Raw genomic sequence first — 21,350 nt, forward strand, 5'->3', positions numbered from 1 at the left:
GATTCACAGCATCACTTTTTTAAGCTTTCCTGCTATTGATAAGGCGAAAATAGCACATTTTGAATGAGAAGTTTTTTTCAATCAAACATAGAGGAACCCAAATGATGATCTCATTCAGCTAGTAAAAATGTTGTTTTATATTAGTATGGAAATCGTGAAAAGAAAATGTTTTTCATGCTGATTTACAACAGTTGATCTCCAATCGTAAAATATAAGCTTTTGGTCGGAGGCATCACAGGTACTGATCAAATTCTCATTTTTGAACTTTATTCACAAATCATATGATATGCTTTGTATACATCAACTGTATTGTTGGATCAATAATGAGTAAAAAGTGACTATCTCAATTTCAGGACATATAAAAGAGAAAGAAGTAGAAACTCATGTTTCAAATGCTGAGAGGCAACAACTGTTCATGATTTTCACCTCCACTAATTATATTTATTTTTATAATCTATCTGTTTATATTTTCCTATAAATATACAGAGACATATAGCTATATATACAGAGATACATATGTACAGGTTGATTTTTACATGTTTATAAGTAAATGTGATGTTGTTCCAAATAAAACTTCTAAGAACTGAATGGAAAAGAAAATTGTAAAGTTCAGATAAGTCCCACTGAAATTTGTACTCAGATCCCCGTTTTCAGAGTCCAGAGTGCTAACCATGACACCATCCACCCTCCCGTACCAGGGTGAGCTTTCCATTTTGACAGAAGAGATTTGCCTCAGGGGGCAACTTATCTTTCATTGAAAAATATTATCTCACGTAAAAACCACTGTTCAACAGAGTTATAACGTTATTTGAGTCTTTTGGGCAACATCCTTCCCCAACATAGTTCAATATGCAAAAGTTTACCAGAATAGGAAAGCAATCCAATTCAGTTTCTCTTTGACAGTAGAATATTAAAAACTTTGACATTTCCACATTGCTGCAGTAGTTTGCGCTCCTTTCAAATGGGAGGTTCCATGGTGTAATGGTTAGCACTTTGGACCTTGAATCCAATGATCCGAGTTCAAATCTCGGTGGGACCATTTTATGACTCTTGACCAAATCATTTTCTTTCAAGTGTATTCATTAATATCACATATCTAATACCGGTAGGGTGAAAAATTAATTTATTGATTATACTCTAAAAGTTTACTAGATGTGAGCAAATAATAGAATTTTTACAATACCTGGAAACTAAATGGCTCAAAATAATGAGAGATTTTACAAACTCACTCTGGTTTCTCAAACTCATCACAGGGGCCTGATGCACGACATTACTTTTTAAAATCTTACTGTTATTGATAAGGGGAACAAGGAACTTTTTAATTGCAAAGCGTTCATTAAAACAAAACTTGAGGAGCCAAACTTTGTATTACGGTGACCGAAGATGTGCAGTTTGAATAATAATCTTGAAATTCAGACGTACAAAGATTTTACACACTGATTTTCAACAGTAATTCCACAACCAATAAAGTTGAATCTTTTGAAAGACATGTCAAAGGTGTGAATCTGAAATTCACTTTCAAAGAAATTCACAATGAAATGCACTGTGTAAGTCCAGCATGTTGTCAGCTAAGAAATCAGCAAAAATGAACTATCTCATTACTGGCCATATAGATGAGAAAGGAAAATAAACTCATGTTTACAATGTGGATGTGAAAGAACAGTTTCTAGGTTCAGCTTCAATATTTATGTTTATGAATAATTGATATGTTCATATTGTCTAACAGCTATCTAGACGGATAAAGCTATGTATGCATCTATACATACTTATGCGTTCATACGCATCAGTATAAAACATTGATATTAGGTTTTTTCTAGACCAAATTCTAAAAAATGAGTTACACAGTGAATCTCATATTTGTAGTAGGTCCCACCGAGATTTGAACTCGGATCGCTGGATTCAGAGTGCTAACCATTACACCATGGAGCCCTCTCACACAAGAGTGACTTTTCCATTGAGACAAAAGAGAGCGCATCAGTGATGGCCTTCTCTTATATTGATACAAAGATATCTCATTTGAATGGTCATAGTGGATAGAGCTTTAATGTGATTTGATTCTTTTCGCTATATTCTCTATAAAAGTGTTAAATATTCAAATGTTTATCAGAATATAAAAGTTATATCACAATGTTCATCTTTGCCTGTAGCATAATTAAACAGTCTACATTTCCAGACTACTGAAGAAATGTCTCTGTCTCCTGCATGGGTGGCTCCATTGAGCAATGGTTGGCAATTTGGACTTTGCATCCAATGATCCGATTTGAGACCTTGGAGGGACTTTTTTTATTACTCTTGAGCTTTTCCATTTCTTCATCTTTGTTCATTGATAGCTCAAATCCAACACCAGTAGGTTGAAAGAGTCAATTATTGAATGCTTTCAAAATGTCCATCAGCTTGAACAAGTTACATCAATACAAACTTTACAATACTTTGACATCAAATTTCTTCACAAAGTAGTTAGCCATTATAAAATCATATCCTGATTTTCTCAAACGCATTTCAGACGGGTGATTCACAGCATCACTTTTTTAAGCTTTCCTGCTATTGATAAGGCGAAAATAGCACATTTTGAATGAGAAGTTTTCTTCAATCAAACATAGAGGAACCCAAATGATGATCTCATTCAGCTAGTAAAAATGTTGTTTTATATTAGTATGGAAATCGTGAAAAGAAAATGTTTTTCATGCTGATTTACAACAGTTGATCTCCAATCGTAAAATATAAGCTTTTGGTCGGAGGCATCACAGGTACTGATCAAATTCTCATTTTTGAACTTTATTCACAAATCATATGATATGCTTTGTATACATCAACTGTATTGTTGGATCAATACTGAGTAAAAAGTGACTATCTCAATTTCAGGACATATAAAAGAGAAAGAAGTAGAAACTCATGTTTCAAATGCTGAGAGGCAACAACTGTTCATGATTTTCACCTCCACTAATTATATTTATTTTTATAATCTATATGTTTATATTTTCCTATAAATATACAGAGACATATAGCTATATATACAGAGATACATATGTACAGGTTGATTTTTACATGTTTATAAGTAAATGTGATGTTGTTCCAAATAAAACTTCTAAGAACTGAATGGAAAAGAAAATTGTAAAGTTCAGATAAGTCCCACTGAAATTTGTACTCAGATCCCCGTTTTCAGAGTCCAGAGTGCTAACCATGACACCATCCACCCTCCCGTACCAGGGTGAGCTTTCCATTTTGACAGAAGAGATTTGCCTCAGGGGGCAACTTATCTTTCATTGAAAAATATTATCTCACGTAAAAACCACTGTTCAACAGAGTTATAACGTTATTTGAGTCTTTTGGGCAACATCCTTCCCCAACATAGTTCAATATGCAAAAGTTTACCAGAATAGGAAAGCAATCCAATTCAGTTTCTCTTTGACAGTAGAATATTAAAAACTTTGACATTTCCACATTGCTGCAGTAGTTTGCGCTCCTTTCAAATGGGAGGTTCCATGGTGTAATGGTTAGCACTTTGGACCTTGAATCCAATGATCCGAGTTCAAATCTCGGTGGGACCATTTTATGACTCTTGACCAAATCATTTTCTTTCAAGTGTATTCATTAATATCACATATCTAATACCGGTAGGGTGAAAAATTAATTTATTGATTATACTCTAAAAGTTTACTAGATGTGAGCAAATAATAGAATTTTTACAATACCTGGAAACTAAATGGCTCAAAATAATGAGAGATTTTACAAACTCACTCTGGTTTCTCAAACTCATCACAGGGGCCTGATGCACGACATTACTTTTTAAAATCTTACTGTTATTGATAAGGGGAACAAGGAACTTTTTAATTGCAAAGCGTTCATTAAAACAAAACTTGAGGAGCCAAACTTTGTATTACGGTGACCGAAGATGTGCAGTTTGAATAATAATCTTGAAATTCAGACGTACAAAGATTTTACACACTGATTTTCAACAGTAATTCCACAACCAATAAAGTTGAATCTTTTGAAAGACATGTCAAAGGTGTGAATCTGAAATTCACTTTCAAAGAAATTCACAATGAAATGCACTGTGTAAGTCCAGCATGTTGTCAGCTAAGAAATCAGCAAAAATGAACTATCTCATTACTGGCCATATAGATGAGAAAGGAAAATAAACTCATGTTTACAATGTGGATGTGAAAGAACAGTTTCTAGGTTCAGCTTCAATATTTATGTTTATGAATAATTGATATGTTCATATTGTCTAACAGCTATCTAGACGGATAAAGCTATGTATGCATCTATACATACTTATGCGTTCATACGCATCAGTATAAAACATTGATATTAGATTTTTTCTAGACCAAATTCTAAAAAATGAGTTAAACAGTGAATCTCATAATTGTAGTAGGTCCCACCGAGATTTGAACTCGGATCGCTGGATTCAGAGTCCAGAGTGCTAACCATTACACCATGGAACCCTCTCACACAAGAGTGACTTTTCCATTGAGACAAAAGAGAGCGCATCAGTGATGGCCTTCTCTTATATTGATACAAAGATATCTCATTTGAATGGTCATAGTGGATAGAGCTTTAATGTGATTTGATTCTTTTCGCTATATTCTCTATAAAAGTGTTAAATATTCAAATGTTTATCAGAATATAAAAGTTATATCACAATGTTCATCTTTGCCTGTAGCATAATTAAACAGTCTACATTTCCAGACTACTGAAGCAATGTCTCTGTCTCCTGCATGGGTGGCTCCATAGAGCAATGGTTGGCAATTTGGACTTTGCATCCAATGATCCGATTTGAGACCTTGGAGGGACTTTTTTTATTACTCTTGAGCTTTTCCATTTCTTCATCTTTGTTCATTGATAGCTCAAATCCAACACCAGTAGGTTGAAAGAGTCAATTATTGAATGCTTTCAAAATGTCCATCAGCTTGAACAAGTTACATCAATACAAACTTTACAATACTTTGACATCAAATTTCTTCACAAAGTAGTTAGCCATTATAAAATCATATCCTGATTTTCTCAAACGCATTTCAGACGGGTGATTCACAGCATCACTTTTTTAAGCTTTCCTGCTATTGATAAGGCGAAAATAGCACATTTTGAATGAGAAGTTTTCTTCAATCACACATAGAGGAACCCAAATGATGATCTCATTCAGCTAGTAAAAATGTTGTTTTATATTAGTATGGAAATCGTGAAAAGAAAATGTTTTTCATGCTGATTTACAACAGTTGATCTCCAATCGTAAAATATAAGCTTTTGGTCGGAGGCATCACAGGTACTGATCAAATTCTCATTTTTGAACTTTATTCACAAATCATATGATATGCTTTGTATACATCAACTGTATTGTTGGATCAATAATGAGTAAAAAGTGACTATCTCAATTTCAGGACATATAAAAGAGAAAGAAGTAGAAACTCATGTTTCAAATGCTGAGAGGCAACAACTGTTCATGATTTTCACCTCCACTAATTATATTTATTTTTATAATCTATATGTTTATATTTTCCTATAAATATACAGAGACATATAGCTATATATACAGAGATACATATGTACAGGTTGATTTTTACATGTTTATAAGTAAATGTGATGTTGTTCCAAATAAAACTTCTAAGAACTGAATGGAAAAGAAAATTGTAAAGTTCAGATAAGTCCCACTGAAATTTGTACTCAGATCCCCGTTTTCAGAGTCCAGAATGCTAACCATGACACCATCCACCCTCCCCTACCAGGGTGAGCTTTCCATTCTGACAGAAGAGATTTGCCTCAGGGGGCAACTTATCTTTCATTGAAAAATATTATCTCACGTAAAAACCACTGTTCAACAGAGTTATAACGTTATTTGAGTCTTTTGGGCAACATCCTTCCCCAACATAGTTCAATATGCAAAAGTTTACCAGAATAGGAAAGCAATCCAATTCAGTTTCTCTTTGACAGTAGAATATTAAAAACTTTGACATTTCCACATTGCTGCAGCAGTTTGCGCTCCTTTCACATGGGAGGTTCCATGGTGTAATGGTTAGCACTTTGGACTTTGAATCCAATGATCCGAGTTCAAATCTCGGTGGGACCATTTTATGACTCTTGACCAAATCATTTTCTTTCAAGTGTATTCATTAATATCACATATCTAATACCGGTAGGGTGAAAAAGTAATTTATTGATTATACTCTAAAAGTTTACTAGATGTGAGCAAATAATAGAATTTTTACAATACCTGGAAACTAAATGGCTCAAAATAATGAGAGATTTTACAAACTCACTCTGGTTTCTCAAACTCATCACAGGGGCCTGATGCACGACATTACTTTTTAAAATCTTACTGTTATTGATAAGGGGAACAAGGAACTTTTTAATTGCAAAGCGTTCATTAAAACAAAACTTGAGGAGCCAAACTTTGTATTACGGTGACCGAAGATGTGCAGTTTGAATAATAATCTTGAAATTCAGACGTACAAAGATTTTACACACTGATTTTCAACAGTAATTCCACAACCAATAAAGTTGAATCTTTTGAAAGACATGTCAAAGGTGTGAATCTGAAATTCACTTTCAAAGAAATTCACAATGAAATGCACTGTGTAAGTCCAGCATGTTGTCAGCTAAGAAATCAGCAAAAATGAACTATCTCATTACTGGCCATATAGATGAGAAAGGAAAATAAACTCATGTTTACAATGTGGATGTGAAAGAACAGTTTCTAGGTTCAGCTTCAATATTTATGTTTATGAATAATTGATATGTTCATATTGTCTAACAGCTATCTAGACGGATAAAGCTATGTATGCATCTATACATACTTATGCGTTCATACGCATCAGTATAAAACATTGATATTAGGTTTTTTCTAGACCAAATTCTAAAAAATGAGTTAAACAGTGAATCTCATAATTGTAGTAGGTCCCACCGAGATTTGAACTCGGATCGCTGGATTCAGAGTCCAGAGTGCTAACTATTACACCATGGAACCCTCTCTCATAAGAGTGACTTTTCCATTGAGACAAAAGAGAGCACATCAGTGATGGCCTTCTCTTATATTGATACAAAGATATCTCATTTGAATGGTCATAGTGGATAGAGCTTTAATGTGATTTGATTCTTTTCGCTATATTCTCTATAAAAGTGTTAAATATTCAAATGTTTATCAGAATATAAAAGTTATATCACAATGTTCATCTTTGCCTGTAGCATAATTAAACAGTCTACATTTCCAGACTACAGAAGCAATGTCTCTGTCTCCTGCATGGGTAGCTCCTTAGAGCAATGGTTGGCAATTTGGACTTTGCATCCAATGATCCGATTTGAGACCTTGGAGGGACTTTTTTTATTACTCTTGAGCTTTTCCATTTCTTCATCTTTGTTCATTGATAGCTCAAATCCAACACCAGTAGGTTGAAAGAGTCAATTATTGAATGCTTTCAAAATGTCCATCAGCTTGAACAAGTTACATCAATACAAACTTTACAATACTTTGACATCAAATTTCTTCACAAAGTAGTTAGCCATTATAAAATCATATCCTGATTTTCTCAAACGCATTTCAGACGGGTGATTCACAGCATCACTTTTTTAAGCTTTCCTGCTATTGATAAGGCGAAAATAGCACATTTTGAATGAGAAGTTTTCTTCAATCAAACATAGAGGAACCCAAATGATGATCTCATTCAGCTAGTAAAAATGTTGTTTTATATTAGTATGGAAATCGTGAAAAGAAAATGTTTTTCATGCTGATTTACAACAGTTGATCTCCAATCGTAAAATATAAGCTTTTGGTCGGAGGCATCACAGGTACTGATCAAATTCTCATTTTTGAACTTTATTCACAAATCATATGATATGCTTTGTATACATCAACTGTATTGTTGGATCAATAATGAGTAAAAAGTGACTATCTCAATTTCAGGACATATAAAAGAGAAAGAAGTAGAAACTCATGTTTCAAATGCTGAGAGGCAACAACTGTTCATGATTTTCACCTCCACTAATTATATTTATTTTTATAATCTATATGTTTATATTTTCCTATAAATATACAGAGACATATAGCTATATATACAGAGATACATATGTACAGGTTGATTTTTACATGTTTATAAGTAAATGTGATGTTGTTCCAAATAAAACTTCTAAGAACTGAATGGAAAAGAAAATTGTAAAGTTCAGATAAGTCCCACTGAAATTTGTACTCAGATCCCCGTTTTCAGAGTCCAGAGTGCTAACCATGACACCATCCACCCTCCCGTACCAGGGTGAGCTTTCCATTTTGACAGAAGAGATTTGCCTCAGGGGGCAACTTATCTTTCATTGAAAAATATTATCTCACGTAAAAACCACTGTTCAACAGAGTTATAACGTTATTTGAGTCTTTTGGGCAACATCCTTCCCCAACATAGTTCAATATGCAAAAGTTTACCAGAATAGGAAAGCAATCCAATTCAGTTTCTCTTTGACAGTAGAATATTAAAAACTTTGACATTTCCACATTGCTGCAGCAGTTTGCGCTCCTTTCACATGGGAGGTTCCATGGTGTAATGGTTAGCACTTTGGACTTTGAATCCAATGATCCGAGTTCAAATCTCGGTGGGACCATTTTATGACTCTTGACCAAATCATTTTCTTTCAAGTGTATTCATTAATATCACATATCTAATACCGGTAGGGTGAAAAATTAATTTATTGATTATACTCTAAAAGTTTACTAGATGTGAGCAAATAATAGAATTTTTACAATACCTGGAAACTAAATGGCTCAAAATAATGAGAGATTTTACAAACTCACTCTGGTTTCTCAAACTCATCACAGGGGCCTGATGCACGACATTACTTTTTAAAATCTTACTGTTATTGATAAGGGGAACAAGGAACTTTTTAATTGCAAAGCGTTCATTAAAACAAAACTTGAGGAGCCAAACTTTGTATTACGGTGACCGAAGATGTGCAGTTTGAATAATAATCTTGAAATTCAGACGTACAAAGATTTTACACACTGATTTTCAACAGTAATTCCACAACCAATAAAGTTGAATCTTTTGAAAGACATGTCAAAGGTGTGAATCTGAAATTCACTTTCAAAGAAATTCACAATGAAATGCACTGTGTAAGTCCAGCATGTTGTCAGCTAAGAAATCAGCAAAAATGAACTATCTCATTACTGGCCATATAGATGAGAAAGGAAAATAAACTCATGTTTACAATGTGGATGTGAAAGAACAGTTTCTAGGTTCAGCTTCAATATTTATGTTTATGAATAATTGATATGTTCATATTGTCTAACAGCTATCTAGACGGATAAAGCTATGTATGCATCTATACATACTTATGCGTTCATACGCATCAGTATAAAACATTGATATTAGGTTTTTTCTAGACCAAATTCTAAAAAATGAGTTAAACAGTGAATCTCATAATTGTAGTAGGTCCCACCGAGATTTGAACTCGGATCGCTGGATTCAGAGTCCAGAGTGCTAACCATTACACCATGGAACCCTCTCACACAAGAGTGACTTTTCCATTGAGACAAAAGAGAGCGCATCAGTGATGGCCTTCTCTTATATTAATACAAAGATATCTCATTTGAATGGTCATGGTGGATAGAGCTTTAATGTGATTTGATTCTTTTCGCTATATTCTCTATAAAAGTGTTAAATATTCAAATGTTTATCAGAATATAAAAGTTATATCACAATGTTCATCTTTGCCTGTAGCATAATTAAACAGTCTACATTTCCAGACTACAGAAGCAATGTCTCTGTCTCCTGCATGGGTAGCTCCATAGAGCAATGGTTGGCAATTTGGACTTTGCATCCAATGATCCGATTTGAGACCTTGGAGGGACTTATTTTATTACTCTTGAGCTTTTCCATTTCTTCATCTTTGTTCATTGATAGCTCAAATCCAACACCAGTAGGTTGAAAGAGTCAATTATTGAATGCTTTCAAAATGTCCATCAGCTTGAACAAGTTACATCAATACAAACTTTACAATACTTTGACATCAAATTTCTTCACAAAGTAGTTAGCCATTATAAAATCATATCCTGATTTTCTCAAACGCATTTCAGATGGGTGATTCACAGCATCACTTTTTTAAGCTTTCCTGCTATTGATAAGGCGAAAATAGCACATTTTGAATGAGAAGTTTTCTTCAATCAAACATAGAGGAACCCAAATGATGATCTCATTCAGCTAGTAAAAATGTTGTTTTATATTAGTATGGAAATCGTGAAAAGAAAATGTTTTTCATGCTGATTTACAACAGTTGATCTCCAATCGTAAAATATAAGCTTTTGGTCGGAGGCATCACAGGTACTGATCAAATTCTCATTTTTGAACTTTATTCACAAATCATATGATATGCTTTGTATACATCAACTGTATTGTTGGATCAATAATGAGTAAAAAGTGACTATCTCAATTTCAGGACATATAAAAGAGAAAGAAGTAGAAACTCATGTTTCAAATGCTGAGAGGCAACAACTGTTCATGATTTTCACCTCCACTAATTATATTTATTTTTATAATCTATATGTTTATATTTTCCTATAAATATACAGAGACATATAGCTATATATACAGAGATACATATGTACAGGTTGATTTTTACATGTTTACAAGTAAATGTGATGTTGTTCCAAATAAAACTTCTAAGAACTGAATGGAAAAGAAAATTGTAAAGTTCAGATAAGTCCCACTGAAATTTGTACTCATATCCCCGTTTTCAGAGTCCAGAGTGCTAACCATGACACCATCCACCCTCCCGTACCAGGGTGAGCTTTCCATTTTGACAGAAGAGATTTGCCTCAGGGGGCAACTTATCTTTCATTGAAAAATATTATCTCACGTAAAAACCACTGTTCAACAGAGTTATAACGTTATTTGAGTCTTTTGGGCAACATCCTTCCCCAACATAGTTCAATATGCAAAAGTTTACCAGAATAGGAAAGCAATCCAATTCAGTTTCTCTTTGACAGTAGAATATTAAAAACTTTGACATTTCCACATTGCTGCAGCAGTTTGCGCTCCTTTCACATGGGAGGTTCCATGGTGTAATGGTTAGCACTTTGGACTTTGAATCCAATGATCCGAGTTCAAATCTCGGTGGGACCATTTTATGACTCTTGACCAAATCATTTTCTTTCAAGTGTATTCATTAATATCACATATCTAATACCGGTAGGGTGAAAAATTAATTTATTGATTATACTCTAAAAGTTTACTAGATGTGAGCAAATAATAGAATTTTTACAATACCTGGAAACTAAATGGCTCAAAATAATGAGAGATTTTACAAACTCACTCTGGTTTCTCAAACTCATCACAGGGGCCTGATGCACGACATTACTTTTTAAAATCTTACTGTTATTGATAAGGGGAACAAGGAACTTTTTAATTGCAAAGCGTTCATTAAAACAAAACTTGAGGAGCCAAACTTTGTATTACGGTGACCGAAGATGTGCAGTTTGAATAATAATCTTGAAATTCAGACGTACAAAGATTTTACACACTGATTTTCAACAGTAATTCCACAACCAATAAAGTTGAATCTTTTGAAAGACATGTCAAAGGTGTGAATCTGAAATTCACTTTCAAAGAAATTCACAATGAAATGCACTGTGTAAGTCCAGCATGTTGTCAGCTAAGAAATCAGCAAAAATGAACTATCTCATTACTGGCCATATAGATGAGAAAGGAAAATAAACTCATGTTTACAATGTGGATGTGAAAGAACAGTTTCTAGGTTCAGCTTCAATATTTATGTTTATGAATAATTGATATGTTCATATTGTCTAACAGCTATCTAGACGGATAAAGCTATGTATGCATCTATACATACTTATGCGTTCATACGCATCAGTATAAAACATTGATATTAAGTTTTTTCTAGACCAAATTCTAAAAAATGAGTTAAACAGTGAATCTCATAATTGTAGTAGGTCCCACCGAGATTTGAACTCGGATCGCTGGATTCAGAGTCCAGAGTGCTAACCATTACACCATGGAACCCTCTCACAAGAGTGACTTTTCCAATGAGACAAAAGAGAGCGCCTCAGTGATGGCCTTCTCTTATATTGATACAAAGATATCTCATTTGAATGGTCATAGTGGATAGAGCTTTAATGTGATTTGATTCTTTTCGCTATATTCTCTATAAAAGTGTTAAATATTCAAATGTTTATCAGAATATAAAAGTTATATCACAATGTTCATCTTTGCCTGTAGCATAATTAAACAGTCTACATTTCCAGACTACAGAAGCAATGTCTCTGTCTCCTGCATGGGTAGCTCCATAGAGCAATGGTTGGCAATTTGGACTTTGCATCCAATGATCCGATTTGAGACCTTGGAGGGACTTATTTTATTACTCTTGAGCTTTTCCATTTCTTCATCTTTGTTCATTGATAGCTCAAATCCAACACCAGTAGGTTGAAAGAGTCAATTATTGAATGCTTTCAAAATGTCCATCAGCTTGAACAAGTTACATCAATACAAACTTTACAATACTTTGACATCAAATTTCTTCACAAAGTAGTTAGCCATTATAAAATCATATCCTGATTTTCTCAAACGCATTTCAGACGGGTGATTCACAGCATCACTTTTTTAAGCTTTCCTGCTATTGATAAGGCGAAAATAGCACATTTTGAATGAGAAGTTTTCTTCAATCAAACATAGAGGAACCCAAATGATGATCTCATTCAGCTAGTAAAAATGTTGTTTTATATTAGTATGGAAATCGTGAAAAGAAAATGTTTTTCATGCTGATTTACAACAGTTGATCTCCAATCGTAAAATATAAGCTTTTGGTCGGAGGCATCACAGGTACTGATCAAATTCTCATTTTTGAACTTTATTCACAAATCATATGATATGCTTTGTATACATCAACTGTATTGTTGGATCAATAATGAGTAAAAAGTGACTATCTCAATTTCAGGACATATAAAAGAGAAAGAAGTAGAAACTCATGTTTCAAATGCTGAGAGGCAACAACTGTTCATGATTTTCACCTCCACTAATTATATTTATTTTTATAATCTATATGTTTATATTTTCCTATAAATATACAGAGACATATAGCTATATATACAGAGATACATATGTACAGGTTGATTTTTACATGTTTATAAGTAAATGTGATGTTGTTCCAAATAAAACTTCTAAGAACTGAATGGAAAAGAAAATTGTAAAGTTCAGATAAGTCCCACTGAAATTTGTACTCAGATCCCCGTTTTCAGAGTCCAGAGTGCTAACCATGACACCATCCACCCTCCCGTACCAGGGTGAGCTTTCCATTTTGACAGAAGAGATTTGCCTCAGGGGGCAACTTATCTTTCATTGAAAAATATTATCTCACGTAAAAACCACTGTTCAACAGAGTTATAACGTTATTTGAGTCTTTTGGGCAACATCCTTCCCCAACATAGTTCAATATGCAAAAGTTTACCAGAATAGGAAAGCAATCCAATTCAGTTTCTCTTTGACAGTAGAATATTAAAAACTTTGACATTTCCACATTGCTGCAGCAGTTTGCGCTCCTTTCACATGGGAGGTTCCATGGTGTAATGGTTAGCACTTTGGACTTTGAATCCAATGATCCGAGTTCAAATCTCGGTGGGACCATTTTATGACTCTTGACCAAATCATTTTCTTTCAAGTGTATTCATTAATATCACATATCTAATACCGGTAGGGTGAAAAATTAATTTATTGATTATACTCTAAAAGTTTACTAGATGTGAGCAAATAATAGAATTTTTACAATACCTGGAAACTAAATGGCTCAAAATAATGAGAGATTTTACAAACTCACTCTGGTTTCTCAAACTCATCACAGGGGCCTGATGCACGACATTACTTTTTAAAATCTTACTGTTATTGATAAGGGGAACAAGGAACTTTTTAATTGCAAAGCGTTCATTAAAACAAAACTTGAGGAGCCAAACTTTGTATTACGGTGACCGAAGATGTGCAGTTTGAATAATAATCTTGAAATTCAGACGTACAAAGATTTTACACACTGATTTTCAACAGTAATTCCACAACCAATAAAGTTGAATCTTTTGAAAGACATGTCAAAGGTGTGAATCTGAAATTCACTTTCAAAGAAATTCACAATGAAATGCACTGTGTAAGTCCAGCATGTTGTCAGCTAAGAAATCAGCAAAAATGAACTATCTCATTACTGGCCATATAGATGAGAAAGGAAAATAAACTCATGTTTACAATGTGGATGTGAAAGAACAGTTTCTAGGTTCAGCTTCAATATTTATGTTTATGAATAATTGATATGTTCATATTGTCTAACAGCTATCTAGACGGATAAAGCTATGTATGCATCTATACATACTTATGCGTTCATACGCATCAGTATAAAACATTGATATTAGGTTTTTTCTAGACCAAATTCTAAAAAATGAGTTAAACAGTGAATCTCATAATTGTAGTAGGTCCCACCGAGATTTGAACTCGGATCGCTGGATTCAGAGTCCAGAGTGCTAACCATTACACCATGGAACCCTCTCACACAAGAGTGACTTTTCCATTGAGACAAAAGAGAGCGCATCAGTGATGGCCTTCTCTTATATTAATACAAAGATATCTCATTTGAATGGTCATGGTGGATAGAGCTTTAATGTGATTTGATTCTTTTCGCTATATTCTCTATAAAAGTGTTAAATATTCAAATGTTTATCAGAATATAAAAGTTATATCACAATGTTCATCTTTGCCTGTAGCATAATTAAACAGTCTACATTTCCAGACTACAGAAGCAATGTCTCTGTCTCCTGCATGGGTAGCTCCATAGAGCAATGGTTGGCAATTTGGACTTTGCATCCAATGATCCGATTTGAGACCTTGGAGGGACTTATTTTATTACTCTTGAGCTTTTCCATTTCTTCATCTTTGTTCATTGATAGCTCAAATCCAACACCAGTAGGTTGAAAGAGTCAATTATTGAATGCTTTCAAAATGTCCATCAGCTTGAACAAGTTACATCAATACAAACTTTACAATACTTTGACATCAAATTTCTTCACAAAGTAGTTAGCCATTATAAAATCATATCCTGATTTTCTCAAACGCATTTCAGATGGGTGATTCACAGCATCACTTTTTTAAGCTTTCCTGCTATTGATAAGGCGAAAATAGCACATTTTGAATGAGAAGTTTTCTTCAATCAAACATAGAGGAACCCAAATGATGATCTCATTCAGCTAGTAAAAATGTTGTTTTATATTAGTATGGAAATCGTGAAAAGAAAATGTTTTTCATGCTGATTTACAACAGTTGATCTCCAATCGTAAAATATAAGCTTTTGGTCGGAAGCATCACAGGTACTGATCAAATTCTCATTTTTGAACTTTATTCACAAATCATATGATATGCTTTGTATACATCAACTGTATTGTTGGATCAATAATGAGTAAAAAGTGACTATCTCAATTTCAGGACATATAAAAGAGAAAGAAGTAGAAACTCATGTTTCAAATGCTGAGAGGCAACAACTGTTCATGATTTTCACCTCCACTAATTATATTTATTTTTATAATCTATATGTTTATATTTTCCTATAAATATACAGAGACATATAGCTATATATACAGAGATACATATGTACAGGTTGATTTTTACATGTTTACAAGTAAATGTGATGTTGTTCCAAATAAAACTTCTAAGAACTGAATGGAAAAGAAAATTGTAAAGTTCAGATAAGTCCCACTGAAATTTGTACTCATATCCCCGTTTTCAGAGTCCAGAGTGCTAACCATGACACCATCCACCCTCCCGTACCAGGGTGAGCTTTCCATTTTGACAGAAGAGATTTGCCTCAGGGGGCAACTTATCTTTCATTGAAAAATATTATCTCACGTAAAAACCACTGTTCAACAGAGTTATAACGTTATTTGAGTCTTTTGGGCAACATCCTTCCCCAACATAGTTCAATATGCAAAAGTTTACCAGAATAGGAAAGCAATCCAATTCAGTTTCTCTTTGACAGTAGAATATTAAAAACTTTGACATTTCCACATTGCTGCAGCAGTTTGCGCTCCTTTCACATGGGAGGTTCCATGGTGTAATGGTTAGCACTTTGGACTTTGAATCCAATGATCCGAGTTCAAATCTCGGTGGGACCATTTTATGACTCTTGACCAAATCATTTTCTTTCAAGTGTATTCATTAATATCACATATCTAATACCGGTAGGGTGAAAAATTAATTTATTGATTATACTCTAAAAGTTTACTAGATGTGAGCAAATAATAGAATTTTTACAATACCTGGAAACTAAATGGCTCAAAATAATGAGAGATTTTACAAACTCACTCTGGTTTCTCAAACTCATCACAGGGGCCTGATGCACGACATTACTTTTTAAAATCTTACTGTTATTGATAAGGGGAACAAGGAACTTTTTAATTGCAAAGCGTTCATTAAAACAAAACTTGAGGAGCCAAACTTTGTATTACGGTGACCGAAGATGTGCAGTTTGAATAATAATCTTGAAATTCAGACGTACAAAGATTTTACACACTGATTTTCAACAGTAATTCCACAACCAATAAAGTTGAATCTTTTGAAAGACATGTCAAAGGTGTGAATCTGAAATTCACTTTCAAAGAAATTCACAATGAAATGCACTGTGTAAGTCCAGCATGTTGTCAGCTAAGAAATCAGCAAAAATGAACTATCTCATTACTGGCCATATAGATGAGAAAGGAAAATAAACTCATGTTTACAATGTGGATGTGAAAGAACAGTTTCTAGGTTCAGCTTCAATATTTATGTTTATGAATAATTGATATGTTCATATTGTCTAACAGCTATCTAGACGGATAAAGCTATGTATGCATCTATACATACTTATGCGTTCATACGCATCAGTATAAAACATTGATATTAAGTTTTTTCTAGACCAAATTCTAAAAAATGAGTTAAACAGTGAATCTCATAATTGTAGTAGGTCCCACCGAGATTTGAACTCGGATCGCTGGATTCAGAGTCCAGAGTGCTAACCATTACACCATGGAACCCTCTCACAAGAGTGACTTTTCCAATGAGACAAAAGAGAGCGCCTCAGTGATGGCCTTCTCTTATATTGATACAAAGATATCTCATTTGAATGGTCATAGTGGATAGAGCTTTAATGTGATTTGATTCTTTTCGCTATATTCTCTATAAAAGTGTTAAATATTCAAATGTTTATCAGAATATAAAAGTTATATCACAATGTTCATCTTTGCCTGTAGCATAATTAAACAGTCTACATTTCCAGACTACAGAAGCAATGTCTCTGTCTCCTGCATGGGTAGCTCCATAGAGCAATGGTTGGCAATTTGGACTTTGCATCCAATGATCCGATTTGAGACCTTGGAGGGACTTATTTTATTACTCTTGAGCTTTTCCATTTCTTCATCTTTGTTCATTGATAGCTCAAATCCAACACCAGTAGGTTGAAAGAGTCAATTATTGAATGCTTTCAAAATGTCCATCAGCTTGAACAAGTTACATCAATACAAACTTTACAATACTTTGACATCAAATTTCTTCACAAAGTAGTTAGCCATTATAAAATCATATCCTGATTTTCTCAAACGCATTTCAGACGGGTGATTCACAGCATCACTTTTTTAAGCTTTCCTGCTATTGATAAGGCGAAAATAGCACATTTTGAATGAGAAGTTTTCTTCAATCAAACATAGAGGAACCCAAATGATGATCTCATTCAGCTAGTAAAAATGTTGTTTTATATTAGTATGGAAATCGTGAAAAGAAAATGTTTTTCATGCTGATTTACAACAGTTGATCTCCAATCGTAAAATATAAGCTTTTGGTCGGAGGCATCACAGGTACTGATCAAATTCTCATTTTTGAACTTTATTCACAAATCATATGATATGCTTTGTATACATCAACTGTATTGTTGGATCAATAATGAGTAAAAAGTGACTATCTCAATTTCAGGACATATAAAAGAGAAAGAAGTAGAAACTCATGTTTCAAATGCTGAGAGGCAACAACTGTTCATGATTTTCACCTCCACTAATTATATTTATTTTTATAATCTATATGTTTATATTTTCCTATAAATATACAGAGACATATAGCTATATATACAGAGATACATATGTACAGGTTGATTTTTACATGTTTACAAGTAAATGTGATGTTGTTCCAAATAAAACTTCTAAGAACTGAATGGAAAAGAAAATTGTAAAGTTCAGATAAGTCCCACTGAAATTTGTACTCAGATCCCCGTTTTCAGAGTCCAGAGTGCTAACCATGACACCATCCACCCTCCCGTACCAGGGTGAGCTTTCCATTTTGACAGAAGAGATTTGCCTCAGGGGGCAACTTATCTTTCATTGAAAAATATTATCTCACGTAAAAACCACTGTTCAACAGAGTTATAACGTTATTTGAGTCTTTTGGGCAACATCCTTCCCCAACATAGTTCAATATGCAAAAGTTTACCAGAATAGGAAAGCAATCCAATTCAGTTTCTCTTTGACAGAAGAATATTAAAAACTTTGACATTTCCACATTGCTGCAGCAGTTTGCGCTCCTTTCACATGGGAGGTTCCATGGTGTAATGGTTAGCACTTTGGACTTTGAATCCAATGATCCGAGTTCAAATCTCGGTGGGACCATTTTATGACTCTTGACCAAATCATTTTCTTTCAAGTGTATTCATTAATATCACATATCTAATACCGGTAGGGTGAAAAATTAATTTATTGATTATACTCTAAAAGTTTACTAGATGTGAGCAAATAATAGAATTTTTACAATACCTGGAAACTAAATGGCTCAAAATAATGAGAGATTTTACAAACTCACTCTGGTTTCTCAAACTCATCACAGGGGCCTGATGCACGACATTACTTTTTAAAATCTTACTGTTATTGATAAGGGGAACAAGGAACTTTTTAATTGCAAAGCGTTCATTAAAACAAAACTTGAGGAGCCAAACTTTGTATTACGGTGACCGAAGATGTGCAGTTTGAATAATAATCTTGAAATTCAGACGTACAAAGATTTTACACACTGATTTTCAACAGTAATTCCACAACCAATAAAGTTGAATCTTTTGAAAGACATGTCAAAGGTGTGAATCTGAAATTCACTTTCAAAGAAATTCACAATGAAATGCACTGTGTAAGTCCAGCATGTTGTCAGCTAAGAAATCAGCAAAAATGAACTATCTCATTACTGGCCATATAGATGAGAAAGGAAAATAAACTCATGTTTACAATGTGGATGTGAAAGAACAGTTTCTAGGTTCAGCTTCAATATTTATGTTTATGAATAATTGATATGTTCATATTGTCTAACAGCTATCTAGACGGATAAAGCTATGTATGCATCTATACATACTTATGCGTTCATACGCATCAGTATAAAACATTGATATTAAGTTTTTTCTAGACCAAATTCTAAAAAATGAGTTAAACAGTGAATCTCATAATTGTAGTAGGTCCCACCGAGATTTGAACTCGGATCGCTGGATTCAGAGTCCAGAGTGCTAACCATTACACCATGGAACCCTCTCACAAGAGTGACTTTTCCAATGAGACAAAAGAGAGCGCCTCAGTGATGGCCTTCTCTTATATTGATACAAAGATATCTCATTTGAATGGTCATAGTGGATAGAGCTTTAATGTGATTTGATTCTTTTCGCTATATTCTCTATAAAAGTGTTAAATATTCAAATGTTTATCAGAATATAAAAGTTATATCACAATGTTCATCTTTGCCTGTAGCATAATTAAACAGTCTACATTTCCAGACTACAGAAGCAATGTCTCTGTCTCCTGCATGGGTAGCTCCATAGAGCAATGGTTGGCAATTTGGACTTTGCATCCAATGATCCGATTTGAGACCTTGGAGGGACTTATTTTATTACTCTTGAGCTTTTCCATTTCTTCATCTTTGTTCATTGATAGCTCAAATCCAACACCAGTAGGTTGAAAGAGTCAATTATTGAATGCTTTCAAAATGTCCATCAGCTTGAACAAGTTACATCAATACAAACTTTACAATACTTTGACATCAAATTTCTTCACAAAGTAGTTAGCCATTATAAAATCATATCCTGATTTTCTCAAACGCATTTCAGACGGGTGATTCACAGCATCACTTTTTTAAGCTTTCCTGCTATTGATAAGGCGAAAATAGCACATTTTGAATGAGAAGTTTTCTTCAATCAAACATAGAGGAACCCAAATGATGATCTCATTCAGCTAGTAAAAATGTTGTTTTATATTAGTATGGAAATCGTGAAAAGAAAATGTTTTTCATGCTGATTTACAACAGTTGATCTCCAATCGTAAAATATAAGCTTTTGGTCGGAGGCATCACAGGTACTGATCAAATTCTCATTTTTGAACTTTATTCACAAATCATATGATATGCTTTGTATACATCAACTGTATTGTTGGATCAATAATGAGTAAAAAGTGACTATCTCAATTTCAGGACATATAAAAGAGAAAGAAGTAGAAACTCATGTTTCAAATGCTGAGAGGCAACAACTGTTCATGATTTTCACCTCCACTAATTATATTTATTTTTATAATCTATATGTTTATATTTTCCTATAAATATACAGAGACATATAGCTATATATACAGAGATACATATGTACAGGTTGATTTTTACATGTTTACAAGTAAATGTGATGTTGTTCCAAATAAAACTTCTAAGAACTGAATGGAAAAGAAAATTGTAAAGTTCAGATAAGTCCCACTGAAATTTGTACTCAGATCCCCGTTTTCAGAGTCCAGAGTGCTAACCATGACACCATCCACCCTCCCGTACCAGGGTGAGCTTTCCATTTTGACAGAAGAGATTTGCCTCAGGGGGCAACTTATCTTTCATTGAAAAATATTATCTCACGTAAAAACCACTGTTCAACAGAGTTATAACGTTATTTGAGTCTTTTGGGCAACATCCTTCCCCAACATAGTTCAATATGCAAAAGTTTACCAGAATAGGAAAGCAATCCAATTCAGTTTCTCTTTGACAGAAGAATATTAAAAACTTTGACATTTCCACATTGCTGCAGCAGTTTGCGCTCCTTTCACATGGGAGGTTCCATGGTGTAATGGTTAGCACTTTGGACTTTGAATCCAATGATCCGAGTTCAAATCTCGGTGGGACCATTTTATGACTCTTGACCAAATCATTTTCTTTCAAGTGTATTCATTAATATCACATATCTAATACCGGTAGGGTGAAAAATTAATTTATTGATTATACTCTAAAAGTTTACTAGATGTGAGCAAATAATAGAATTTTTACAATACCTGGAAACTAAATGGCTCAAAATAATGAGAGATTTTACAAACTCACTCTGGT

The 21,350-nt window shown here is 33.8% G+C and overlaps 15 non-coding genes across 15 annotated transcripts; 9 read left to right on the forward strand and 6 right to left on the reverse strand.

Moving 5' to 3' along the window:
- Positions 1-967: 967 nt before the first annotated feature.
- TRNAQ-UUG (transfer RNA glutamine (anticodon UUG)) lies at positions 968-1,039 on the forward strand. The gene has a single exon. It is a non-coding gene; the product is annotated as a tRNA-Gln (tRNA).
- Positions 1,040-3,476: 2,437 nt separating this feature from the next.
- TRNAQ-UUG (transfer RNA glutamine (anticodon UUG)) lies at positions 3,477-3,548 on the forward strand. Its single transcript has one exon. It is a non-coding gene; the product is annotated as a tRNA-Gln (tRNA).
- Positions 3,549-4,373: 825 nt separating this feature from the next.
- Positions 4,374-4,445, reverse strand: TRNAQ-CUG (transfer RNA glutamine (anticodon CUG)). Its single transcript has one exon. It is a non-coding gene; the product is annotated as a tRNA-Gln (tRNA).
- A 1,547-nt stretch (positions 4,446-5,992) lies between these two features.
- TRNAQ-UUG (transfer RNA glutamine (anticodon UUG)) lies at positions 5,993-6,064 on the forward strand. Its single transcript has one exon. It is a non-coding gene; the product is annotated as a tRNA-Gln (tRNA).
- A 2,444-nt stretch (positions 6,065-8,508) lies between these two features.
- TRNAQ-UUG (transfer RNA glutamine (anticodon UUG)) lies at positions 8,509-8,580 on the forward strand. Its single transcript has one exon. It is a non-coding gene; the product is annotated as a tRNA-Gln (tRNA).
- Positions 8,581-9,405: 825 nt separating this feature from the next.
- TRNAQ-CUG (transfer RNA glutamine (anticodon CUG)) lies at positions 9,406-9,477 on the reverse strand. The gene has a single exon. It is a non-coding gene; the product is annotated as a tRNA-Gln (tRNA).
- A 1,547-nt stretch (positions 9,478-11,024) lies between these two features.
- TRNAQ-UUG (transfer RNA glutamine (anticodon UUG)) lies at positions 11,025-11,096 on the forward strand. Its single transcript has one exon. It is a non-coding gene; the product is annotated as a tRNA-Gln (tRNA).
- Positions 11,097-11,921: 825 nt separating this feature from the next.
- TRNAQ-CUG (transfer RNA glutamine (anticodon CUG)) lies at positions 11,922-11,993 on the reverse strand. Its single transcript has one exon. It is a non-coding gene; the product is annotated as a tRNA-Gln (tRNA).
- A 1,545-nt stretch (positions 11,994-13,538) lies between these two features.
- Positions 13,539-13,610, forward strand: TRNAQ-UUG (transfer RNA glutamine (anticodon UUG)). The gene has a single exon. It is a non-coding gene; the product is annotated as a tRNA-Gln (tRNA).
- Positions 13,611-14,435: 825 nt separating this feature from the next.
- Positions 14,436-14,507, reverse strand: TRNAQ-CUG (transfer RNA glutamine (anticodon CUG)). The gene has a single exon. It is a non-coding gene; the product is annotated as a tRNA-Gln (tRNA).
- Positions 14,508-16,054: 1,547 nt separating this feature from the next.
- TRNAQ-UUG (transfer RNA glutamine (anticodon UUG)) lies at positions 16,055-16,126 on the forward strand. Its single transcript has one exon. It is a non-coding gene; the product is annotated as a tRNA-Gln (tRNA).
- Positions 16,127-16,951: 825 nt separating this feature from the next.
- Positions 16,952-17,023, reverse strand: TRNAQ-CUG (transfer RNA glutamine (anticodon CUG)). The gene has a single exon. It is a non-coding gene; the product is annotated as a tRNA-Gln (tRNA).
- A 1,545-nt stretch (positions 17,024-18,568) lies between these two features.
- Positions 18,569-18,640, forward strand: TRNAQ-UUG (transfer RNA glutamine (anticodon UUG)). Its single transcript has one exon. It is a non-coding gene; the product is annotated as a tRNA-Gln (tRNA).
- Positions 18,641-19,465: 825 nt separating this feature from the next.
- TRNAQ-CUG (transfer RNA glutamine (anticodon CUG)) lies at positions 19,466-19,537 on the reverse strand. The gene has a single exon. It is a non-coding gene; the product is annotated as a tRNA-Gln (tRNA).
- A 1,545-nt stretch (positions 19,538-21,082) lies between these two features.
- Positions 21,083-21,154, forward strand: TRNAQ-UUG (transfer RNA glutamine (anticodon UUG)). The gene has a single exon. It is a non-coding gene; the product is annotated as a tRNA-Gln (tRNA).
- The last annotated feature ends 196 nt before the right edge of the window (positions 21,155-21,350 follow it).

The sequence above is a fragment of the Triturus cristatus genome, chromosome 5_2, assembly GCF_964204655.1.
Source record: "Triturus cristatus chromosome 5_2, aTriCri1.1, whole genome shotgun sequence".
Classification (NCBI taxonomy): Eukaryota; Metazoa; Chordata; class Amphibia; order Caudata; family Salamandridae; genus Triturus; species Triturus cristatus.